At 35.8% G+C, this 25,686-nt stretch overlaps 1 pseudogene; it reads right to left on the bottom strand.

Annotated features, from left to right (window-relative positions):
- Positions 1-948: 948 nt before the first annotated feature.
- LOC101278191 (proteasome maturation protein-like) lies at positions 949-19,642 on the bottom strand (annotated as a pseudogene).
- Between the last annotated feature and the right edge of the window lie 6,044 nt (positions 19,643-25,686).

Genomic DNA, 25,686 nt, shown 5'->3' with positions numbered 1-25,686 from the left:
GAGAGGGAGAGAAAGAGAGAAAAAGAGAGACTACAAAATAGAACAAATAGAGAAAGACTGTTTCTAGTTGTTTACCTAAGGTATCCAGGAATTAGGTTGAAACAGATAAATATATACATATATATTAGCATATATATACACATTTTAATATAGTCTTGCAAGCTTGATTTTTAATTGTATAATATTTTAGTAATAATAAAACACAATTAAGTTGAAATGCAACCACTAAACATAAAATTTAAAAAGTACTTTTCCAATCCACATCCATTGGAAAGTTCTTAAAACACTGGCAACCTGGTAGCAGAGAATAATTTCCAGTGCTCAGACTTTGGTCTTAATATATCATTTTCCTATAAAATGAACCAAAGTTCCTTAAAAATGGCAGGAACTGTATAATGTCTGCATGGAAAAACAAGCTTTTACCTTAGATAGCAAAAAAAAAATCGGAGAATTTCATATAATAAAATAATATGATAGATGTACTATCATTTTATATACTCTAATGAATTAATTAATTTAGATGTTGATCAACAACTAGTGTTAACATCAGAAAACAAGAAAAACAGGTATTATGTGCTTCATTTTAGATAAACACAACACTATGAAATAGCATTGCTACAAAAAGAGAAATGAATAAATCTAATCACATCAAGCCTCCAGTTCTAATGGAGAGAAAAATATATATGAGTGTTGGTTTGCAAACTTGGGAATTTACCAGGTGAAATCTGAAACTGGCCCCTATACATGGAAGAGATCCAAGAAAGAGGCAGACCACTCCAGATTGGTAGGTGGCAGGTTTAATAAGCAAGGGGACTTAATTACCAGGTTTGTTTTGGGCAGCTTCAAGACAAGTAGACCTTCACACCTGCCCACTAGAATCTTAAAAGTTGACACAGAGGCTTTAACTGGGTCTGGTCATGTACACTGTCCAGATGTCTCAACAGCACATTACTCTCTCAAGGTTGCATCCTTGAAAACAGCTCCAGCTGTGGGATCAGTGGGTGGAACATATATTCCAAGGACAGAGGAGGGGGTGAGGAGCTTCTGATTGCCCAGGCCCAACTCACAGGTCAACGGCTGGTCATGACCTCTCAAAAACTCCTCCAACAAAGAAAAAAGAACATGTTAAAAGGACACACGAGGGGTGCAACCAGCAAAAGCTAAACTGTAGGAAACTGCTGAACAAAGAATCTTGTTTCTGATTCAACAGATACGTTGCAAGTCATCTTTTTATCTTTAGTTTTGGTATAAATTTATTTATTTATTTTTGGCTGTGTGTTGGGTCTTTGTTGCTGCGCACGGGCTTTCTTTTTAGTTGAGGCAAGTGGGGGCTACTCTCCGTTGCGATGCAACGGGCTTCTCATTGTGGTGGCTTCCCTTGTTGTGGAGCACGGGCTCTAGGCGCGCGGGTTTCAGTAGTTGTGGCTCAAGAGCTCTAGAGCACAGGCTCAGTAGTTGTGGCACATGGGCTTAGTTGCTCCGCGGCATGTGGGATCTTCCCGGACCAGGGCTCAAACCCATGTGCCCTGCATTGGCAGATGGATTCTCAACCACTGCGCCACCAGGGAAGCCCTAAAAATGAGATAGATGAAGAGAAACAGAAACCATGCCCTCTAAGTTACAAGGCCCATAAGGTGGAAACAAAATGATACATCGAGAATACCAAGCTTGTTTTGCAGAGGACCAGAGAAACCACAGACAAGGAAACAACTTGCTGACAGACCCTGACTAAGCATCACACAGGCTCAGGCACACTGAAGGACTAGAATGACATAGTAAACTTTAGACCTCAAATGACTAAAATCTACCACATGTTACATAATGAACCCTGCACATACAACCCATGATGAGGTTTGAAGAACAGTCACACCTGCACAGAGAACTCTAGAAACTTACAGTTTGCTTTCCACCAATCATTTCCTGGCCCCCTCTCCCTCTTGCTCCCTGCTTCCACTATAAATACCCCAGTCAACAGCCTATCCAGGAGACAGATCTGAGCTTTGCCTCTTGTCTCCTTGCTTGGCCGCCCTGCAATAAAGCCTCTTCTTTCTGGAAAAGACTACTGCCTCAGTATTTCATCTTTCCATTGTGGACTGGGCAACAAGCCACTTGCTCTGTTACAAAATCTTTTATAGTAAAAGGGAATTAAGAGATATGTCAACTAACTGAAATGTTTAGAATTTAGTTGGTTCCTGATTTTTAAAACAACATATAAAAATAATTGTGGCATTTGTGAGAAAGTTCGAAAAATTTAAACAATGATTGCATCTTTTCTGATATTAAGCATTTATTGTTAAATTTTTGGAATAATAATGCTATCATGGGTATCTTTAAAAAGAAAACTATTAACTTTCAGAGAAACATACTGATATATTTGCAGATAATACATCTTATATCTGCTCCAGAAATGATAAGATAAAGGGAAGTATGTAGGAGTATATAACACAAGATGGGCCAGGTAATGATAATTGTTGATGATGGGTCACAGTGAAGTACTTTATTATGCTCTTCTATTTCTATATATGGTTAAAGTTTTATACAATAAATAATTTAAACTACATATGCAAAGCCAACATGATATAAATATATATAAGTAAAGTTTTTGAGACAAGAAAACATAACTGTGTTCCTTTCATTGTCGTGTCATTTGCTAAGTGTTTTGAATCATTTAAAATCGGATAAAAATGTCATATTTGAGGCTTCATGTTTTTAGTGTATATTTTGTTGGTAGAGGTGTTTCCACAGCAGCAGAATTTATATTTTCTGGCAAAACTTCTCATGTGTCAGTACTTTTAATATTGTATACATCAAATTATAGTAAAAAGACAACTATAAACAAGATGCAGTTCCTCTACTTTAATTAACCACACACCTTTATTATAGTAAGCCAAAATTATTCCACCATCAAGTGGGGTTCTTTCATTACATCATTTTGTGATGGATCATTAAAAATATCTTGAAAACCAATAGCTTCATCATTACCCCTCAACATATTCAGTTAAAGATCTGAGCTAGGAAAAAATGGAAGATACTGAACATGCTCCACTGCATTGAATTCCATGTGTAATTCTATTAGAGCAAATAGACCCTGGATGGTTCTTAATGTGGATAAATTCATTTCATTTCCATTGAGCATTTTATTTTGGTATGCTAGTCAGCTGGGGCTACCACCAAGTAGGTGGCCTAAACAACAGACATTTATTGTCCCACATTCTGAAGGTTGAAATCAAGATGCTGGCAGGGTTGGTTTCTCCTAAGGTCTCTGTCCTTGGCTCACAGACAGCTGTCTTCTCATTGTGTCCTCACTTGGCCTTTGTGTAAATCTCTGGTGTCTCTTCCTCTTCTTCTAAGGATATCAATCATTGGATTAGGGTCCTTATGACTTAATTTAATCTTAATTATCTTCTTAAAGGCCCTATCTCCAAATACAGTCACCTTGGGAGTTAGGGCTTCAATATATGAATTTGGGTAATACTGTTCAGTAGTACGTAACAAGCTGAAAAGTTTTTTTTTTTCTAATAATTCAAGAGGATGACTGGGCAAAAGTTAATTTTTCACATAAGAAAAATATTTTGAAAGAAGATCATGACTTTCAAAAGGTCCACTTGCTGAAAGTTCAGTAACTGGAATACTATCCATTAGCTGAGATCCAAGTCCTCTGGCATTCACTTTCAGCCTGCTCTGCACACAGCCACTCAGCCCCCTGATGTCAGCCAGCCCGTCACTTCTAACTTTGGGAGTTGATTCCTCACATCTGCTGGCATATGCTTTTTTTTTTTTTTAATATGCACAGGTTTGTGGGCAAAAAGATTTAAAAGTTACAGATAGCAAATAAACATACGAAAAGATGCTTCACATCATATATCATTAGGGAAATGCAAATTAAAACAACGAGATACCACTACACACCTATCAGAATGGCTAAAATCCAGAACTGACAACGTCAGATGCTGATGAAGTACAGAGCATCGGGAATTCTTATTTATTTCCAGTAGAAGTGCAAAATGGTACAGTCACTTTGGAAGACAGTTTGGTGGCTTCTTAAAAACTAAACATACTCTTACCATACAAGCAGCAAATGCACTCCTTGGTATTTACCCAAAAGAGTTGAAAATGTATATCCACACAAAAACCTGCACATGGATGTTTACTGCAGCTATATTCACAAACGCCAAAACCTGGAAGTGACCAAGATGCCCATCAGCAGGAGAATGGATAAAGAAACTGGGGTGCATCCAGGCAACAAAATAGTATTTAGCACTAAAAAGAAATAGCTATCAAGCCATTAAAAGACATGGAGTAAACTTAAATGCATATTACTAAGTGAAAGAAGCCAATCAGAAAAAGTTACGCAGTGGACTTCTCTGCTGGCACAGCGGTTAAGAACCCTCCTGTCAATGCAGGGGACACGGGTTCAATCCCTGCTCCAGGAAGATCCCACATGCTGCGGAGCAACTAAGCCCTTGCTCCACAGGTACTGAGCCCACGCTCTAGAGCCCGCGAGCCACAACTACTGAAGCCCGTGCGCCTAGACCCCTTGCTCTGCAACAAGAGAAGCCACCGCAATGAGAAGCCTGCGAACCGCAACAAAGAGTAGTCCCTGCTCGCTGCAACTAGAGAAAAAGCCAGCGCGCAGCAACAAAGACCCAACGCAGCCTAAATAAATAAATAAATACATTTAATTAATAAAAAGAAAACGTTATGTACTGTATGATTCTAACTATATGATATTCAGAAAAGAGACAAACTATGCATATGTTCAGTAGTTGCTTAGAGGGAAAGGAGATATGAATAGGTGAAGCACAGAGGATTTTTAGGGCAGTGCAAATACTCTGTATGATGCCATAATGATGTATACATTTCATTCTACATTTGCCAAAATCCAAAGAATGCACAACACCAAGAGCGAATCTTTTTTTTTTTTTGGCGGTACGCGGGCCTCTCACTGTTGTGGCCTCTCCCGTTGCGGAGCACAGGCTCTGGACGCGCAGGCTCAGCGGCCATGGCTCACGGGCCCAGCCGCTCCGTGGCATGTGGGATCTTCCCGGACCGGGGCACGAACCCATGTTCCCTGCATCGGCAGGCGGACTCTCAACCACTGTGCCACCAGGGAAGCCCCCAAGAGTGAATCTTAATGTAAACTATGGACTTTGGGTAACTATGATATATCAGTGTGGGTACATCAATTATAACAAATGTACCATTCTGGTGAGGGGTGTTGATAATGGGGGAAGTTACGCATGCCTGGGGACAAGGCATATGGGAAATCTCCATACTTTCTGCTCGATTTTGCAGTGAACATAAAGCTGTTCTAAAAAACAAAGTCTATTTTTAAAAAATAATAAAATTTTAAAAGTTTTAAAAATTTGAATCCCACCTCTTTTATTTACTGTGTGATTTTGAACAAATTAATTAGTATCTTTGTAGTCCAGTATACCTATCTGGAAAATGGTATAATAAAAGTATTTGCTTTTCAGAATGATTAAGAATAATTTTAAATGAAAAAATAAGGATTTTACAAAATGTTTTCTGATACTGATTTGTACTAAATTGATGGGAGGCTTTCAGCTGGGACATAAGTGAAAAACTGTGCAGATAGGGGGCCATTTATTCCTTTATACTGCTTCTATAAGGGAAATCATAGAAATATTTCTTTCTAACGATTATTTTATAGATTCTCAAGATCTAGATATAAGATTTATGTCTATAATAATCTTGCTTCATTAAAAAATAATAACTGTTTTCACGAAGCAATATATATTCATGGTACAAATTTTAAACTTAACTAAATCATACATGGTGAAAAGAAATTCCCCCTACTCCCTTCATCATATATATATATATATATATATATATATATTCCATATAGATGACCTAGTTTTATTAGTAAGAACTTTGGTAAAATTTGTTTACTTAAAAATAAAAGATTTGCCAGAGCAATGTATTACTTCCTTTACATACCTTTCCCTTAATTTTCAAAACACCATTTCTAATAAACTCATATTCCCACTGTGTAAAGAAAACGAAATTTAAAGTGATTAAGGAGCTGCTCAGAACTGTGAGTTAGGATTTATGCCATATTTATGTGATTGTGATTCCAAAACCAAAGGCTTTTAATTTGACTAATCAGCTTTATTAATGCTGAGTCCCTGAGTAAAGATTTAATTTATTCTCTTACCTAAAATAATATTTTCTAATCTTTAAGAAGTTTTACTTTGATTTTCTTTGTTCCCTATACCCATCTTTCTCCCTTGCCACCTCCCTAAACCTCCTAAGGACTGTCATTTTCTAGGATTTCAGGATGAGACTCTGTACAATCACATTTTTCACTTTTTCTAAATTTAGAAATGTGGTAGTCAATGACAAGTTTAGACAGCTTTTCTTCAGATTCAATTTTGGTCATATACAAGACTCATTCAGCCTTCTCAGGTCCTTTCACGAACAGTCTCAGAAGTAAGGCACCTTAGGTTTGATGTATTTCAAGTCTCATAAAATGTGCTGTTCACTTTCAAGTATGTTCATTCATAGCCATTCTCTTTCTATACCTCAAAGTCAAGAGAGGTATTCCTATAAAAGAATTTCGAACCTACCACTGTTAATTCCATATGAATACTGCAAGGAGATGATAGAAATACCCAAAGGAAGCACCATTTTAGCACCGGGCTAAAACAAAATAAAATGTCAAGTTATATTTGTCTCCCTCTTTTCTTCCATCTATTTATTATTAAGCACAGATATTAAAAAAAAAACAAAACAAAACAAAATCCTAAGAACTAATATGTGATTTCAGAGCTTTCTGTCTTTCAAATAACTTACGCTAACTGGTGTGTCCATAGACAGTGTGATATCATGGAAAGCATAGTAGCTGGATGAGCTCCAATTCTTACTAATGGAAGATCCTAGGCATCCATTCACTAGTCTTCAGCTTCAACTTCCATAAAATCATTCTAATATCTACTGGGGCCATTTAGAAGCTTCAGTGGTATGTATTAAATGTTTTATAAACTGTAAAACATGTAAAGTGGAGGATATATTATCTCTGAAAAAGGTATGCTTTTTGGTAAGAGAGATTTGCCACAAAACCTCATTCCTTTTTCACTTGCACTTAAGAATCCATACAAATATTCAAAATTAGTTTCAAATCTGGCATATGAATTTTGTCCATGGCTGGGAAGATGGAAAGGTAACATAATGACAGAGTCATGCAAGTTCCAGGAAGAATGACTGTGAATTTTAGCAGCATCTTCTAGAGTGCTAGGGGTAGAGTGATAAAACTCAAAGAAACTTTTTCAGAAGGGGAATGGAGAATAAGAGATATAAAGTTCTATGTCTAAAGCAACAAAAATAATCAACTATACTCCAATATAAAATAAAAGTTTTTTAAAAAGCAACGAAAATAATTATTGGTGAAAACTCTACAACCCAAAACCCAAGGCTGCCAGATAAGCTTTTCCTTTTCTCAACATGGATATGTACTGTCTCCAAAACTCTCATGCTGGAGTCTCAGGTAATGGACAACTCAGTAGTGGGAACTATATAGGAACAGACAGCTCTGACCAGCCTAACTCAATTCACACCATAAATGTAACTCTCAAGAGTAGTTCTGATGCTAACTAACCTTCTGAGATTTTCAGCTTGGAGACAGATGTCTAACAACCTGTATCTATAAATAATAAGAATACACGTGGGAGCTAATCACTTGTTCTTGCTTCCACCTTTAACATTTTTGATATTTTATTTTATTGTTTTTGTTAATTGCTACTTTGAAAGCACATATGCAGAATAATACCTTTCAATAAAGAAATTTCAGAAAATCAGTATCAGGCCTGAAGATAATGTTCATTTACTGAGTGAGTGCTAAACTGGACGATTAGTGAATGAGGAATGAAGATAGCTTTCTAAGGTAAATATTTCTTTCCTCTTTTCTAAAGATAAATGAGAGTTCTTTAAGTCTTAGCTGATGTCTTGAGACCATAGAAAAATACAAACTTGTCTTTATTTTTTAAATAGATGTATTCCTAGCATGTGCAACTTACTACTTTATAAATCTAACATATTTTTCTGAGTTAATTAAAGGGGCTTGATACTCACCTTTCAAAAGTTGAATACTCTTTAATTTTTTTTTTATTTTTTTTATTTTTTAGCCACGTTGCACAGCATGTGGGATCTTAGTTCCCCCACCAGGGATCGAACCCGCGCCCCCTGCATTGGGAGCTCAGAGTTTTAAAACACTGGACCGCCAGGGAAGTCCCTGAACACTCTTCTTTTTTTTTTTTTTCCTTTTGCTGTACGCGGGCCTCTCACTGTTGTGGCCTCTCCCGTTGCGGAGCACAGGCTCCGGACGCGCAGGCTCAGTGGTCATGGCTCACGGGCCTAGCTGCTCCGCGGCATGTGGGATCTTCCCGGACTGGGGCACGAACCCATGTCCCCTGCATCGGCAGGCGGACTCTCAACCACTGTGCCACCAGGGAAGCCCTGAACACTCTTTTAATGTGTATAAATATTATTAAATATATCTTTTTAAATTTATAAATTTAGGGTTTTTTTCTTAAATTGATAAAGTCTGGTAGCTTTACTAACTCTTCAACATAGACAAACAGGACTACTTGAGATAAAGCATTTTTGTCACTGCCACATTTATTCAGCATACTGTAAACTGTCAGTATGACAAGAGATAGTGAAAACAATTTTGGCATTCATCTTCACATTGCATAAACACTGAGGGAGTTGAAACCGAGAAGCTCTAATTTAGACAAGCTGACCAGCAGTTATCAATTTCTGAGAAATAAAGCTCCATTTTCATGTGTTGGACCAGAGGAAAGAAGTTCCCAGAAAACTTGACAACACCCTTAGATCTCATCTTAACTTCCCCCAAACTCTGTGTTGTGGATAAATCCTTTAATATTTTGGGGCCTCTAATGTGCAAAATGAGGAGGTTGAAGACATTGGTCCCCAAGTTCTTTACTACAAAGCTCCTTTTAAAATTTTATTTAACTACTTTAAAAACTAATTTTAGACTTACATAAGTGTTCAAGAGTAGTACAAAGGGTTTTCTTCTACCTCTCATGCTGCTTCTTCTAATGTTATGTTACACAACCATAGTAAAATTGTAGAGAACAAGAAATTAACATTGACACAATGTTATTAAGTAAACTACACCAACTTTCCACTAATGTAATATTTCTTTTCCAGCATTCTATACAGGATCTTGTATTATATTTAGTTGTTATTTATACTTGTTATACAATCTGTAGCAGTTCTTCAGCTTTCCTTGCCTTTCATGCTTATGACACTTTTGAAGAGTATTCATCAACAATTTTGTAGAATGCCCATAAATTGGGGATCATCTGGTGTTTTCACAGATTGAGGTTATACATCATTGTCAAAAATACTACGAACAATGTTGTACCCTTCTCAGTGCTTCACATCAAGGGCTTCGTGATATCAATATGTCTTATTCCTAGTGATGTTTACCTGGATCGCTAGGTTAAGATGGTATCCGCTAGGTTTCTCCAATATAAAGTTACCGTCCTTCCCTTTGTAGTTGGTAAGTATCTTGGGGGACATACCTGAGACTATGTAAATCTTTTCCTCCTCAAACCTTTTCCCAAGATTTCCCTAATTTTAGTATTCATTGGTGGATTTTTGTCTGTAACAACTGTGACTGTAGTTATTGCCTCATGATGATCCTTTATTTCCCTTCTTCCTTCTATATGTTTTCATTAGAATTCTACTGTAAGGAAGGTTTGTCATGTTTCCCCCATTTTTTAGTTAATCTGATTATTTACTTACATTAGTAAGGATCCATGAATATGTATTTTATTCTGAGTTATATTCCAATACTATCACTTTTTATTCTGTTGGGAAACTTATTCCAGTTTTTTCCATCAGGGCTCCTTCAGGATGGCTCTTGTGTTGTTTCTTTTCTTTTTTTTTTCCTTTGTAACACTTTCTTACTTTCTGGGATGAGAAGAAGTTTCAGACTCCTCTTGTATTTTCCTGCCCCAGTTCTGGAATCAAACAGTTATTCGAGGAGCCCTAGCTCCTTTTACTGGAGAATGGGGTTTTTAAACCAAGATCTGGATCCTTGGCATGCTAATTGCTACTGGGATGTCATGGCTTCCAGGCCATATTAATAGACAGAACTAGGAAATATGTGTTTGTGTACTAACCCCTGCATGGGTGGATGCACACAAACACACACCATGTCTATTGTTCTGCCTATTAATCTATCAAAAACCATGAGTTTATACTGACACCTCCAATTCGAATGCAACACCACATGGTTCATTCTAGCCTCCCTTCTTTCCATATTTAAAAATTCTTTCTCCAAAAGTGAGAAATGAGAAATCTGGCTTTCATTACATCTACACTACATTTTCTTATTTATAAGTTTTAGCATACACATAAAATAGTTTCAGAATTGCTAAATCATACCCCTACGAAAAACATTTTTACTGACCAGAGCTTAACTTTACCTTACAGTATTTCCCACAGATACTTATATTAGTTCTTGACTTCTCCACTCCATTCAATGTGGGTGTGTGTTATTCATTTGTAATGCAGTTAAATTCACTTGTTAGTGTCTGTATTCAATTTTTGTTTCCCACCACATCACGGTTGGTTTTAAATGTTTGTTTATTTTACGGCACATGTGAATACTACCAGTGCCTTTTAAAATTATTATTATTTCCCCCAAATCATTCATGTTTTAAAATTGTTGTCTATGAAAAAATTTCATTTATTAAGTTGTCATTTTCCATTTCCCTGATTATGTTTTGTTTTAATTAAAGTCATAGAAAATTACAAAGAGAGTTTCCAATGTTATCTCTGAGTTGATTTAAATTCTGACCAAAAGAAGAAAAATAATTAACAATCAGCTGTCTCATACAGCATTACAATTTCTCATAATTATAACTGTTAAGCATAATCTTATGACTATAATTAAAATGCATAACTTTAATTGTTTTTCAAAAAGTACATTGCAAACAGTTCACTTTACTACTTCCAAAGGCACATAGACTAAAACACTGGACTAAAGGATTTCTAAGATTATATGCCCGTTTATGATTCAATCCTGAGTCAGAAGAAGAGGCCTGATTTTCTGCACCACACCTGACCCACAAAACCACTCTCCAGTGATAAACAGGGAAGGGAGGAATAGATGTAAATGACTAGCTGGACAAATAATTTTCCTATCTGTCAAAGGTCAAAGTTGATTAAAGTATACCATGAAATTAAAAACACTATATTTTGGTATGTGAAATGGAAATCACAATGATTCAAGTTATACAATACCTACAATTACACAAACTATTAAATTCTTAAACTTAGAATTCCTCAGATTTAACAATATGAAGAGACTCTTAGAATGAAGTTGATGAGTTTGACAAGAAATTCTCTAAAAAACATGATTCATGTGTTAGTAATTTTTAAGCAGAATATCCTCCCAAATAATTCATTTCCACCTCATTTTTTTAACATTTTGTGTACTTTCCTTTAAAATCTTTATTTGAATTTTACATCTTAACATTAGTCATGGGACAGTATATAGAGAGAACACATGATCCTGATTGATAGCTGGAGACTGACAAGTCTCATTGTCAGTTTGGTAGAATTGTATATGTATCCTATCTCGGAATTTGGAATCTCCCTCAGAGATTGTGTGCTAATTAACAATGAACTGCAATATATTTTCATAATTTTGTCATTTGGTTGAATTCAGGTGAATCTAAGGTGCCAAATAAAGTTGTGAGTTGTGTTGAATACAAGCCCTGGCATCTTAGATGTCACATGCCCATTAGAGAACACTCAACCAATGGATACAATGGTGTCATTTTGGAGCATTCTCAGTTGGTACACCAAACTAGCAGTGATTACAGCAGGTTTTCTGATAATAAAATATCATGATATTCCTAACAACACTGATAATAAATACACTCTTAGAAAAGATGAGTTACCTCAAATCTGAGAATTGTGTTATAAAGGAGAATATGAGTAGGATTTGAACTTAAGTACAAATAATTCAGGAAATATTTCCACTATAATTCTAAGTCCCACAATAATTTTTGTTTTCTTTGAGTTTAGGTAGTCTGTATTTTTTCAGAAATAGATTTTAAATGAGTAAAATGTCTCACTTTCTTATAAGTTATATATATTATATATATATATATATATATATATATATATATTGCCAGAGAGAGGGAAAATACTTGCAAAGCTCTAAAAATGGTAATTATCTAAAATTTTTACTTGCCCTATCATAATTTCTAATTAATGTCTATTATCTATGATTATCCACAGTTTTCTAATATACCTATTGTTACTCAATGAGTTCATTAATTCAGAGTCGTGAAAATAGTCTTGACACTATTTTATTCTTCTTATATTTATGTAAAAAATGTTCATCAACTAGCATTTTGGTGTTAGGGACCACAATATTAAAAGCCTTTGGTACTTGCATATTCACAGTAATATCATGTTCTCTATTTTCTCACTGAAAGGATGAGAACCCTAAACTTTTAGTGACTAATAGAGTCCCTTACATTAACCTATAATTACATTTAATGTAAGAATGTGCCCTGTTTTAGGTCTTACCTATCCTCTGATACATCAGAAGTTCACTGACTTTTTCTTCCTTTACAAATGAAGTTAAATAGTTCCCGTAATGGATTTCTACTACCTTTTTGAGTTTTATTTGCCACTGTAAATTTCTCACACTGAGTCACATTCACACACTCATTTAGTGTTTTTGTAAAGTTTCTAAGGTTTTAATTCTGGAAAATATTATTCTGAAGATGACTCACATCAAGGACCACATGTTTCTGACTTGAAGTCTCAACAATAAAATCTCTAAAAGGACTACTTAGCCCAGACCTTGGCTTCTCAATACTATTCTCCAATAAAAGGAACTAGGTCTCCCTGGAAAATGTCTGATGTCAGAGATGGGGCACAGAAATGTACAACGTGCCCCTGGAACATCTTGAATTGGCAATAAAAAAGTACATACACACAAAGAAATGGGGGGCATGTTGAAAGAACACAGGGGCCAACTCAAAGGAGCTGCCAATGGCTAAATCTGGCACACAGTTAGCAACAAAATAAACAATGAAAATATTGGATTACAAGAAATAAAGTAAAATAAATATACATTTATCCATATTAGTATAAATGAATGGATGAATAAAATAAATAGATAAATGCAGGAGGAAAATTGCTGTTTTTTAAATAGGAAATTCCAATTAACAAATGTAGGAGAAATAAACAAAATAGAAATTTACCATTAGACAAATACCACAATAATAGTGGCAAGCAAGAATTATCCATGGATGATAAAATAACTGGATAGAAGTATTATGAGAAACAGGACATTTGGATAGTCTTAAAGTATCTCCTTAAGAGAGACTTGTCAATTACAAAAGAAGAATTATAACTTTACAGTGGAGAAAACTGACACCACCTTAACCATGTGATCAAAATTAATACTACCAGAAATAAGACATATTGACTTTATGGCCTTCCTGAAATGATGTGCTGAGAAGGGTATATCATTTCTGTGGTGTTCTTGGCAAAAATGCATAACCTAATTATAAGAAAATATGGCACAAGCCTGAATTGAGAGGTATTCTACAAATAATTGGCCTAGAGTCTTCAAAAGTGTCAAGGTCATGAAAGACAAAAAAAAACAAAAAACAAAAAACTGAGGAAATGAGGAATTGTCCTAGACTGAAGGAAGAGATCATGACAACTAAACAGAATGTGAGGTCCAGGATGGGATTCTGAGTCAGAAAAAGCACAATAATGGGAAAAATGGCAATATTCAAATAGGATCAGTAGATTAATATGATTATATCAAAGTTAATTTCTCCTTTTGATAGTTTTAAATGGTTTCTAAGACATTAACATTAGGGAAAGCTGGGTGAACAATATACATATGGAAATTCCCTTTATTATGTGTGTAACTATTCTGTAAGTCTAAAATTATTTCAGAGTAAATTTTTTAAAAGGTCTACGATGGTTTCTCTCCCAAACTTCTAGAGTTCAGATAGGATAGTGAAAGATACCTTAAGAAAGTAAATCCACTGAGATAATATTTTCAATTTCAAGTAATATGAGGAGAACCCTGTAAATGAGAAAACAAAATCTGAAATTTTATTAATACATTATTGCTCCCTATTTTCTCTGCGTGTTGCAGAGAAACATGCTGAAACACATAGTAATCAAATTGGCAAAAATTAAAGACAAAGAAAAATTATTGAAAACAGCAAGGGAAAAATGACAAATAACATACAAGGGAACTCCCATAAGGTTAACAGCTGATATCTCAGCAGAAACTCAGCAAGCCAGAAGGGAGTGGCACCATATATTTAAATTGATGTAAGGGAAGAACCTAAAACCAAGATTACTCAACCCAGCAAAGATCTCATTCAGATTCAATGGAGAAATCAAAAGCTTTACAGACAAGCAAAAGTTCAGAGAATTCAGCACCACCAAACCAGCTCTACAACAAATGCTAAAGGAACTTCTCTAAGTGGGAAACACAAGAGAAGAAAAGGACCTATAAAAACAAACCCAAAACAATTAAGAAAATGGTCACAGCAATATACATATCGATAATTACCTTAAACGTGAATGGATTAAATGCTCCAACCAAAAGACACAGGCTTGCTGAATGGATACAAAAACAAGACCCATCTATATGCTGTCTACAAGAGACCCACTTCAGACCTAGGGACACATACAGACTGAAAGTGAAGGGATGGAAAAAGATATTCCATGCAGATGGAAATCAAAAGTAAGCTGGAGTAGCGATACTCATATCAGATAAAATAGACTTTAAAATAAAGAATGTTACAAGAGACAAGGAAGAACACCACATAATGATCAAGGGATCAATCCAAGAAGAATATATAACAATTATAAATATATATGCACCCAACATAGGAGCACCTCAATACATAAGGCAACTGCTAACAGCTATAAAAGAGGAAATCGACAGTAACACAATAATACTGGGGGACTTTAACACCTCACTTACACCAATGGACAGATCATCCAAAATGAAAATAAATAAGGAAAGAGAAGCTTTAAATGACACAGTAGACCAGATAGATTTAATTGATATTTATAGGACATTCCATCCAAAAACAGCAGATTACACTTTCTTCTCAAGTGCACATGGAACATTCTCCAGGATAGATCACATCTTGGGTCACAAATAAAGCCTCAGTAAATTTAAGAAAATTGAAATCATATAAAGCATCTTTTCTGACCACAACACTATGAGATTACAAATGAATTCCAGGGGAAAAAACGTAAAACACACAAACACATGGAGGCTAAACAATACGTTACTAAATAACCAAGAGATCACTGAAGAAATCACACAGGAAAGCAAAAAATACTTAGAGACAAATGCCAATGAAAACCCGACAATCCAAAACCTATGGGATGCAGCCAAAGCAGTTCTAAGAGGGAAGTTTATACCTATACAAGCCTACCTCAAGAAACAAGAAAAATCTCAAATAAACAATCTAACCTTACACCTATAGGAACTAGAGAAAGAAGAAAAAAGAAAACGCAAAGTTAGCAGAAGGAAAGAACTCATAAAGATCAGAGCAGAAATAAATGAAATAGAAACAAAGAAAACAGTAGCGAAGATCAATAAAACTAAAAGCTGGTTCTTTGAGAAGATAAACAAAATTGATAATCCATTAGCCAGACTCATCAAGAAAAAGAGGGAGAGGACTCAAATCAATAAAATTAGAAATGAAAATGGAGAAGTTACAACAGACACCGCAGGAATACAAAGCATCCTAACAGACTACTACAAGCAACTCTATGCCAATAAAATAGACAACCTGGAAGAAATGGACAAATTCTTAGAAAGGTATAATGCTCCAAGACTGAACCAGGAAGAAAGAGAAAATCTGAACAGATCAATCACAAGTAATGAAATTGAAACTCTGATTAAAAGTCTTCCAACAGGGGCTTCCCTGGTGGCGCAGTGGTTGAGAGTCCGCCTGCCAATGCAGGGGACACAGGTTCATGCTCCGGTCCAGGAAGATCCCACATGCCGTGGAGTGGCTAGGCCCATGAGCCATGGCTGCTGAGCCTGCGTGTCTGGAGCCTGTGCTCCGCAACGGGAGAGGCCACTGCAATGAGAGGCCTGCGTACCGCCAAAAAAAAAAAAAAAAAACAGTCTTCCAACAAACAAAAATCCAGGACCAGATGGCTTCACATGTGAATTCTATCAAACATTTAGAGAAAAGCTAACACCCATCCTTCTCAAACTCTTCCAAAAAATTGCAGAGGAAGGAACACTCCCAAACTGATTCTATGAGGCGACCATCACCCTGATACCAAAACCGGACAAAGATACTAAAAAAAAAGAAAATTACAGACCAATATCACTGATGAATATATTTGCAAAAATCCTCAACAAAATACTAGCAAACAGAAATCCAACAACACAGTAAAAGGATCATACACCATGATCAAGTGGGATTTATCCCAGGGAGGCAAGGATTCTTTAACATATGCAAATCAGTCAGTGTGATACACCATATTAACAAATTGAGAAGAAAAAACATATGATCATCTCAATAGATGCAGAAAAAGCTTTTGACAAAATTCAACACATATTTATGATAAAAACTCTCCAGAAAGTGGACACAGAGGGAACCTACCCCAACATAATAAAGGCCATATACGACAAACCCACAGTAAACATCATTCTCAAAGGTGAAAAACTGAAAGCATTTCCTCTCAGATCAGGAATAAGACAAGGATGTCCACTCTCACCACTATTATTCAACATAGTTTTGGAAGTCCTAGCTATGGCAATCAGAGAAGAAAAAGAAATAAAAGGAATACAAATTGGAAAAGAAGAAGTAAAACTGTCACTGTTTGCAGATGACATGGTACTATACATACAGAATCCTAAAGATGCCACCAGAAAACTACTAGAGCTAATCAATGAATTTGATAAAGTGGCAGGATACAAAATTAATGCACAGAAATCTCTTGCATTCCTATACACTAATGATGAAAAATCAGAAAGAGAAATTAAGGAAACACTCCCATTTACCATTACAACAAAAATAATAAAATACCTAGGAATAAACCTGCTGAGGGTGACAAAAGACCTGCATGCGAAAACTATAAGACACTAATGAAAGAAATTAAAGATGATACCAACAGATGGAGAGATATACCATGTTCTTGCATTGGAAGAATCAATATTGTGAAAATGACTATACTACCCAAAGCAATCTACAGATTCAATGCAATCCCTATCAAATTACCAACGGCATTTTTTACGGAACTAGGACAAAAAATCTTAAAATTTGTATGGAGACTCAAAAGACCCTGAATAGCCAAAGCAGTTTTGAAGGGAAAAAATGGAGCTGGAGGAATCAGACTCCCTGACTTCAGACTATACTATAAAGCTACAGTAATCAAGACAATATGGTACTGGCACAAAAACAGAAACACAGATCAATGGAACAAGATAGAAAGCCCAGAGATAAACCCATGCACGTATGGTCAATTAAGCTATGACAAACGAGGCAAGGACATACAATGGAGAAAAGACTGTCTCTTAAATAAGTGGTTCTGGGAAAACTGGACAGATACATGTAAAAGAATGAAATTAGAACACTCCCTAACACCATACACAAAAATAAACTCAAAATGGACTAAAAACCTAAATGTAAGACCGGATACTATAAAATTCTTAGAGGAAAACATAGGAAGAACACTCTTTGACATAAATCACAGCAAGATCTTTTTTGATCCACCTCCTAGAGCAATGGAAATAAAAACAAACAAATTGGACCTTATGAAACTTCAAAGCTTTTGCACAGCAAAATAAACCATAAACAAAATGAAAAGACAACCCTCAGAATGGGAGAAAATATTTGCAAATGAGTCAATGGACAAAGGATTAATCTCTAAATTATAAAAACAGCTCATGCAGCTCAATATTAAAAAAAACAAGCAACCCAATCCAAAAATGGGCAGAAGACCTAAATAGACATTTCTCCAAAGAAGACATACAGATGGCCAAGAAGCACATGAAAACCTGCTCAACATCACTAATTATTAGAGAAATGCAAATCAAAACTACAATGAGGTGTCACCTCACACCAGTTAGAATGGGCATCATCAACAAACAATAAATGCTGGAGAGGGTGTGGAGAAAAGGGAACCCTCTTGCACTGTTGGTGGGAATGTAAATTGATACAGCCACTATGGAGAACAGTATGGAGGTTCCTTCAAAAACTAAAAATAGAATTACCATGTGATCCAGTAATCCCACTACTGGGCATATACCCAGAGAAAACCATAATTCAAAAAGACACATGCACCCCAATGTTCATTGCAGCACTATTTACAATAGCCAGGTTATGGAAGCAACCTAAATGCCCACTGACAGATGAATGGATAAAGAAGTTGTGGTACATATATACAATGGAATATTACTCAGCCATAAAAAGGAACGAAATTGGGTCATTTGTTGAGATGTGGATGGATCTAGAGACTGTCATACAGAGTGAAGTAAGTCAGAAAGAGAAAAAGAAATATCGTACATTAACGCATATATGTGGAACCTAGAAAAATGGTACAGATGATCCGGTTTGCAGGGCAGAAATTGAGACAGAGATGTAGAGAACAAACGTATGGACACCAAGGGGGGAAAGTGGAGGGGGGTGGGGGTGGGGGTGTGATGAATTGGGCGATTGGGATTGACATGTATACACTGATGAGTATAAAACTGATGACTTACAAGTGCCTGCTGTATAAAAAATAAATTCAAAAATTTTTAAAAAAGAATAAAATTAAATAAAATGCTGTTACATCCAACAAAGGCGTTTGTGTGTGTGTGTGTGTGTGTGTGTGTGTGTGTGTGTGTGTGTGAAGTTTTACATAAACGAGATGGAAATCAAGTAACAAAGGAGAGATTTTAGCCCCTTGAGTGCAGGAGAGTGAATTATGATTTTTGTCCCTACAGTTATTTATCCTTTAAATAAAACAAAATAATAATTTTAATCCAAACGGCACCTATTTTAATATATTATAGATACACAAGAATCGAAAAAAGCAGGAAGAAGTTGATGGAGTTTCTAAAAAAAACTAACAGCAATAGTTGCCTTGTGTACTTGAAGGAAAAATAAACCAAATAGCAGGCAACGATATTTTACAGCTGGTAGGACTACATTTTATTCATTGTTGTATTCCCAACAACTAACAGAGTACTTGAACACAGTAGATAGATAGTCAGCTAGCATTTGTGGAATGGATGAACAAATTTCAGAGAGCCTAGAAGCAAAGTAAGATATAAAAAGATTAGAGAAGGCAGAGAGAAAAAGAAATGGTAGTGGGAGGGAAAGAGAGAGATTTAATCCCAGCATCTGCAACCTTCTTGCTCCCCAGAGCTAATCTTGTATGTTTCTCTCTCCCTCTGCACTCAAACACATCTCAACTCCCAAGGCCAGTCCTGATATGAATCAGAAAGTGTTGAACAGTCCTTGCTCCATAGCTTGAATGAGCACCATCATTCTTACAGATCATCTGACCCTAATCTGTATCTTAATTCTGATAACTGGATTTCTTCCTCAAACACAAGTCCAAGCCTCATGCCAACAGCCACTCATAATTGTTCCAGCTTTCATCTGCTCTTCAGCCTTGGTTACTGTTTCTGATGTCTGATTATTTCCCTAGCACTCCTGACTCTTTTTTGTAAATTTGGAGTTGAAATCTGTTGTTCTTTCAAGTCCTATGGCTCAGAACCTGCCCTATACCCTAGCAGGTTACAGGAGCCCAGTTACATAGATGGTGGGAGTCTTGTTTACTTGCCCATACTTCTAAGTACAGTTGACCCTTGAACAACATGGGTTTGAACTGCACACCTCCACTTGTACGTGGATTTTTTTTTTTTCAGTAGGAAATACTACAGTACAACATGATCTGTGGTTGGGTGAAACCAGGGATTCAAAACCTCAGATATAGAGGGCTGACTATAAGTTACAGGTGGCTTTTCGATTGTACAGCAGGTCGGTGACCCTAGTTCCCACGTTATTCAATTGTATATGTTTCTAGCTATTGTTCTCAAGCTCTGTACCTAACTTATCTGTTGGAATATCCCTTTCTCACTCCCCCCTCCCATTACCAGTTGGCTACCGGAATTGCATTCTGCTTTTACCTGACACTTTGGATGCTGTGCTAGAAGAAACTAATGTTCTACAATCAAGGGCTACAGATCTGTTACCCTTGATGTCCATTATCAATTAACAGAGGTAGTGCCAGGTCTCTCACCCTTTATTCCTGCTCAAAATTGTAGTAAATAACTGGCCATGCTTTATCCATCCCAGAGTGATATAACATACACATTCCCAAAGGAAAACTTCACACATTGACATCTTAATAAGTGATATGGCACAGTGAAAAAGAGCATTGGCTTTGTAGTCAAACGCATTTCTAAATCCTTCTTCATGACCTGTAGCAGAGAGAAAAATGGCCCCCAATGAAGTTCAATCCTAATCCCCAGAATCTGTGAATATGTTATGTTACAAGTCAAAGGAGAATAAAGGTAGTAGATGGGATTGAGTTTGCTGATCATCTTACTGTATGATAAGGAGATTAGCCTGAATTCTCTGGATGGGCTCAATGTAATAACAGGGACCTTATAAGTGAAACAGAGAGTCTGAAGAGTGTCAGAATGATGTGATATGAGAAAGGCTCAATCAGCGACTACAGGTTTTGAAGATGGAAGGGGGCCAAGAAATGTGGATACTTATAAAAACTGGGAAATGCAAGGAAATGGATTATTCCTTAGAAAATGATACCAGAAAGAAAAACAACCCTGTGGACATCTTGATTTTAGCCCAGTAAGACTGATTACAGACTTCTGATTTCCCGACCTGCAAGATAATAAATTTGTGTTGTTTCAAGACACTAAGTTTGTGTGAATAAGCAACAAAAAGAAACTAATACACCAAATTAGTAACTGTGCAGCTATGAGCAAGTTACTCCATGATGCTGACCTTCGATGCCTTTCTTCCTTCCTTCCTTTATTTATTTATTTTTAACATCTTTATTGGAGTATAGTTGCTTTACAGTGTTGTGTTACTTTCTGCTGTATAACAAAGTGAATCAGCTATATGCATACATATATCCCCATATCCCCTCCCTCTTGAGTCTCCCTCTCACCCTCCCTATCCCATCCCTCTAGGGGGTCACAAAGCACCGCGCTGATTTCCCTGTGCTATGCAGCTGCTTCCCACTAGCTATCTATTTTACATTTGGTAGTGTATATATGTCAATGCTACTCTATAACTTCATCCCGGCCTACGCTCCTCCCTTCCTGTGTCCTCAAGTCCACTCTCTACATATGTGTCTTTATTCCTGTCTTGCCCCTAGGTTCATCAGAACCATTTTTTTTTTCTAGATTCCATATATATGTGTTAGCATATAGTATTTGTTTTTCTCTGACTTACTTCACTCTGTATGACAGACTCTAGGTCCATCCACCTCACTACAAATAACTCAATTTCATTTCTTTTTATGGCTGAGTAATATTCCATTGTATATTGTGCCACATCTTCTTTATCCATTCATCTGTCGATGGACACTTAGGGTGCTTCCATGTCCTGGCCATTGTAAATAGTGCTGCAGTGAACACTGTGGTACACGACTCTTTTTGAATTATGGTTTTCTCAGGGTATATGCCCAGTAGTGGGATTGCTGGGTCATATGGTAGCTCTATTTTCAGTTTTTTAAGGAACTTCCATACTGTTCTCCATAGTGGCTGTATCAATTTACATTCCCACCAACAGTGCAAGAGGGTTCCCTTGTCTCCACATCCTCTCCACATTTATTGTTTGTAGATTTTTTACAATGGCCATTCTGACTGGTGTGAGGTGATAGCTTATTGTAGTTTTGATTTGCATTTCTCTAATGATTAGTGATGTTGAGCATCCTTTCATGTGTTTGTTGGCAATCTGTATAGATTCCTTCATTTAAATAAGGGCTGTGAATATGTTGATAACACTGTATAGTATAACCGAAATTTGCTAAGAGATTAGAACTTAAATCTACTTGCAAAAAAAAAAAAAAGAGATCAATATGTGAAGTGACAGATGTATTAATTAACTGGATGGGAGGAATCTTTACAAAATGTATATGCATATCAAGTCACCGTGATGTATACTTTAAATATCTTACAATTTATTTGTCAATTATACCCCAATAAAGCTGAAAAATAAAAAACCAGGGCTTTAAGAGAAAATGGCTGTAGAAAAGAAGAAACTTTAAAAATAAATAAATACTGTTAATACTATATGTCATTAAATCTAAGACCCCATTAATTGTAATTAGATGTAAATAGATGGAACACTATTTATAAGTGAATAAAATATACTGACACAATTTAACCTTGGTACAAAGCTTTCATCACATTTAGTATTTTTGCTTTGCAAACATTTAAAGAGTTCTCTTAGACTTATTTTTATTTACATTTTTATCATATATCACTCTCATGCATACATAAAACTTAAAAATAATTAAGATATTACTAAAACACTGTCACTTTCAATGTCTAATTTTTCTGAACCATTTTATAACTCTGCATCATAAATGTGCATGCTTTATCAGAAATATTGTCCTTTCTGCCATCAAGAGCATTTATAATGTGGCCTTACTTCAATAGGCTTTAAGATTTTCTTCCAATCCATTGGCACCCATATACAAGTTTTAATGTGCATGTGCAGGCAAGTAAGGATTGCCATTTGATCAAAGGGGATTGCAAAATGCAAACTGATTTGGAGATTTTTTTTTAACTTCTTCTTAGAATGAATAAAATGTGGCATAATATAAATGATCTAAACATAAAGGTATAAAGACGTCAGATTTTTTAATATATTTCTTTTTCTAATTATATGTATAGTGCATTTTCCTTATAATTATGTTTTTCTTAGGTTCATGCACTCAACAGTTTAATAGTCAAAAAAGGAAGCCTGGAGAAGAAAGGTAATTTTTAATTTTTGAAAGTGGCTAAAAATAATTAATGGAGGTAGAAAACCAAAATTATAATTGTTTTATATCTATATTTTAATCTATCTTTTATATATACACACACATATATACCTCTTTATCTATATACATACATGTATACCTATATGTAAAGTATTATATTTATGTATATATATATCAATAGATAATATAGATATAGATGATAGATATATTGATATCAGTGATATTTTTGTTCTCTTTCCATGCAAAAGCAATGAAAAATGAAGAGACATACTTGAAGATAAGTAGTATTTGACAGTCAATTGCTATCTTTTAAACAATTTGATAACTATGTTGTTTAGCCATATTGTAGTGTTCTTAAATCATTTTTCAAGGTCAATATTGAATCAGATGTGTACAGACAGTAAGACATATGAATTTATGAAGACACATTTTGATTGAAGTTGGCTAGTGTCAGAACAGAGGAACACTTTTTGAAAATGGTTATCTATAAAAAAAATTGAATTTAAAAAAGCTGTATATGTATGTATTTTCTTTCTTCTTTTTTATCACCTCTAGGTTTTGTGGGCTTATATAAAATGATGGTCATATTAGGGATATACATTTTCTCCAAATGGAAATCATGGTTCCAACTAAGGAGGAGTTGAAAATTAGTTTATATAGATATTTGTGATAGAAAGTTAGTTCCAAACAGTTTTTTCTCCTCACATAAACAAAATTTGAGAATTGATGAATTATGAAGTATAATTGGGATATTGATTAAAATCAGTTTAAATTCATAAAAACGATCTTGTTTTACCCATATCAGTATAAAATCGTAAAAAGAATTACACAGTTAACTTTCTCAAAATTACTTTCTCATTCAGTCAGCCAGCTAGGGTTATGGTTAACTCATCTAAGAAGACAAAATAAACTGTAAAGAGATGATACACTGCAAAAAAGTCAGTAGATGTTTAAAAATTCGAGAAAATCTACACTTATCAGAGTACATGTTCACAAGGCTTTAAGTAAAATCAATTTTAATTCAACAAAGAGAAGTTTAAATAAGAATTCCAGGGCTTCCCTGGTGGCGCAGTGGTTGAGAGTCCGCCTGCCAACTCAGGGGACACGGGTTCGTGCCCCGGTCCGGGAAGATCCCACATGCCGCAGAGCAGCTAGGCCCGTGAGCCATGGCCGCTGAGCCTGCGTGTCCGGAGTCTGTGCTCCGCAACGGGAGAGGCCACAACAGTGAGAGGCCCGCGTACCGCAAAAAAAAAAAAGAATTCCAGTAAATCTTGCAGCTTACTTCCTAGATAATCTCCAGAAGATTAAAATATTTTCCACAATGGATGTAATTTTTCAATGGTAATTATGTGTCATTTAAAAATAAGTACCTCTACAAAAAAAAGAACAGGAATGAGTAAGCAACACATAAAATACAGAAGATAAATGCAGATATAGATTTAAAATATGGTTCACCGTATGCTAACACATATATATGGAATTTAAGAAAAAAAAATGTCATGAAGAACCTAGGGGTAAGACAGGAATAAAGACACAGACCTACTGGAGAACGGACTTGAGGATATGGGGAGGGGGAAGGGTGAGCTGTGACAGGGCGAGAGAGAGTCATGGACATATATACACTAACAAACGTAAGGTAGATAGCTAGTGGGAAGCAGCCGCATGGCACAGGGAGATCAGCTCGGTGCTTTGTGACCGCCTGGAGGGGTGGGATAGGGAGGGTGGGAGGGAGGGAGACGTAAGAGGGAAGAGATATGGGAACATATGTATATGTATAACTGATTCACTTTGTTATAAAGCAGAAACTAACACACCATTGTAAAGCAATTATACCCCAATAAAGATGTTAAAAAAAATATATGGTTCATTTTGACTTGGGCATTTATTGAAGTTTGACGACATGCTAATATTCTGTCCCAATCTACCATTTGGCTTTCATTTGTAAGAAATTAACAGAAATCTCAATTAAATGAAGTCAGGAGACCAGAAGGGGGCGCTCTTATAGACTTTGATGATAGCAGATCCCAACAGGAAAAAGAGACTCCTTTTCCTGGCAACAGCTCAGCCCAAGAAAAGCCGTGGACTCTGTTTACCATAGCCCTTCCAGCCCCCTATTCCTCTCTATAAAAGATTACACCTCCCTTGCCTTGTAGGGATTTGCACATGGCTCACCATGGTTGCAAACCCCAAATTACAATTCTCTGCTGCTGCCAAATAAACCCATCTTTTCTGGAGAAATGTCTCGCAGACTATTTATTTCAAGTCAACGGATTTTATCATTTAATGATGAATGTCTCCTTCAACATTGTTAATGGCAGGTCTAGAGTTTGCATAATAAATGTGTAATCTGATAGGCTATAGCATCATATCTAACCACTGTAACAATATCAGTAATACAATTAAGGCATACCATTCAGAATTATTATTAATATCTGAATATTCATTTTCAAAAATAGGTAAGCCTCTGGGTATCACATATAGAAAAGTTCTTATATTTTAATTGTTGATTTCTGTATATAATTTGAAGTATAAACTTAAATTTATCATTGCTTGGGTAAAATTCTGCAACGATTATGATTTTGAAAGCTGCTAATTATATATAATATAACATGTATTATTAACTTTTAAATAGTTATAGAAAACTGAATT

Source organism: Orcinus orca, chromosome 13, assembly GCF_937001465.1.
Source record: "Orcinus orca chromosome 13, mOrcOrc1.1, whole genome shotgun sequence".
NCBI classification, from domain to species: domain Eukaryota; kingdom Metazoa; phylum Chordata; class Mammalia; order Artiodactyla; family Delphinidae; genus Orcinus; species Orcinus orca.
This window is presented reverse-complemented; position numbering and strand designations above follow the sequence as displayed.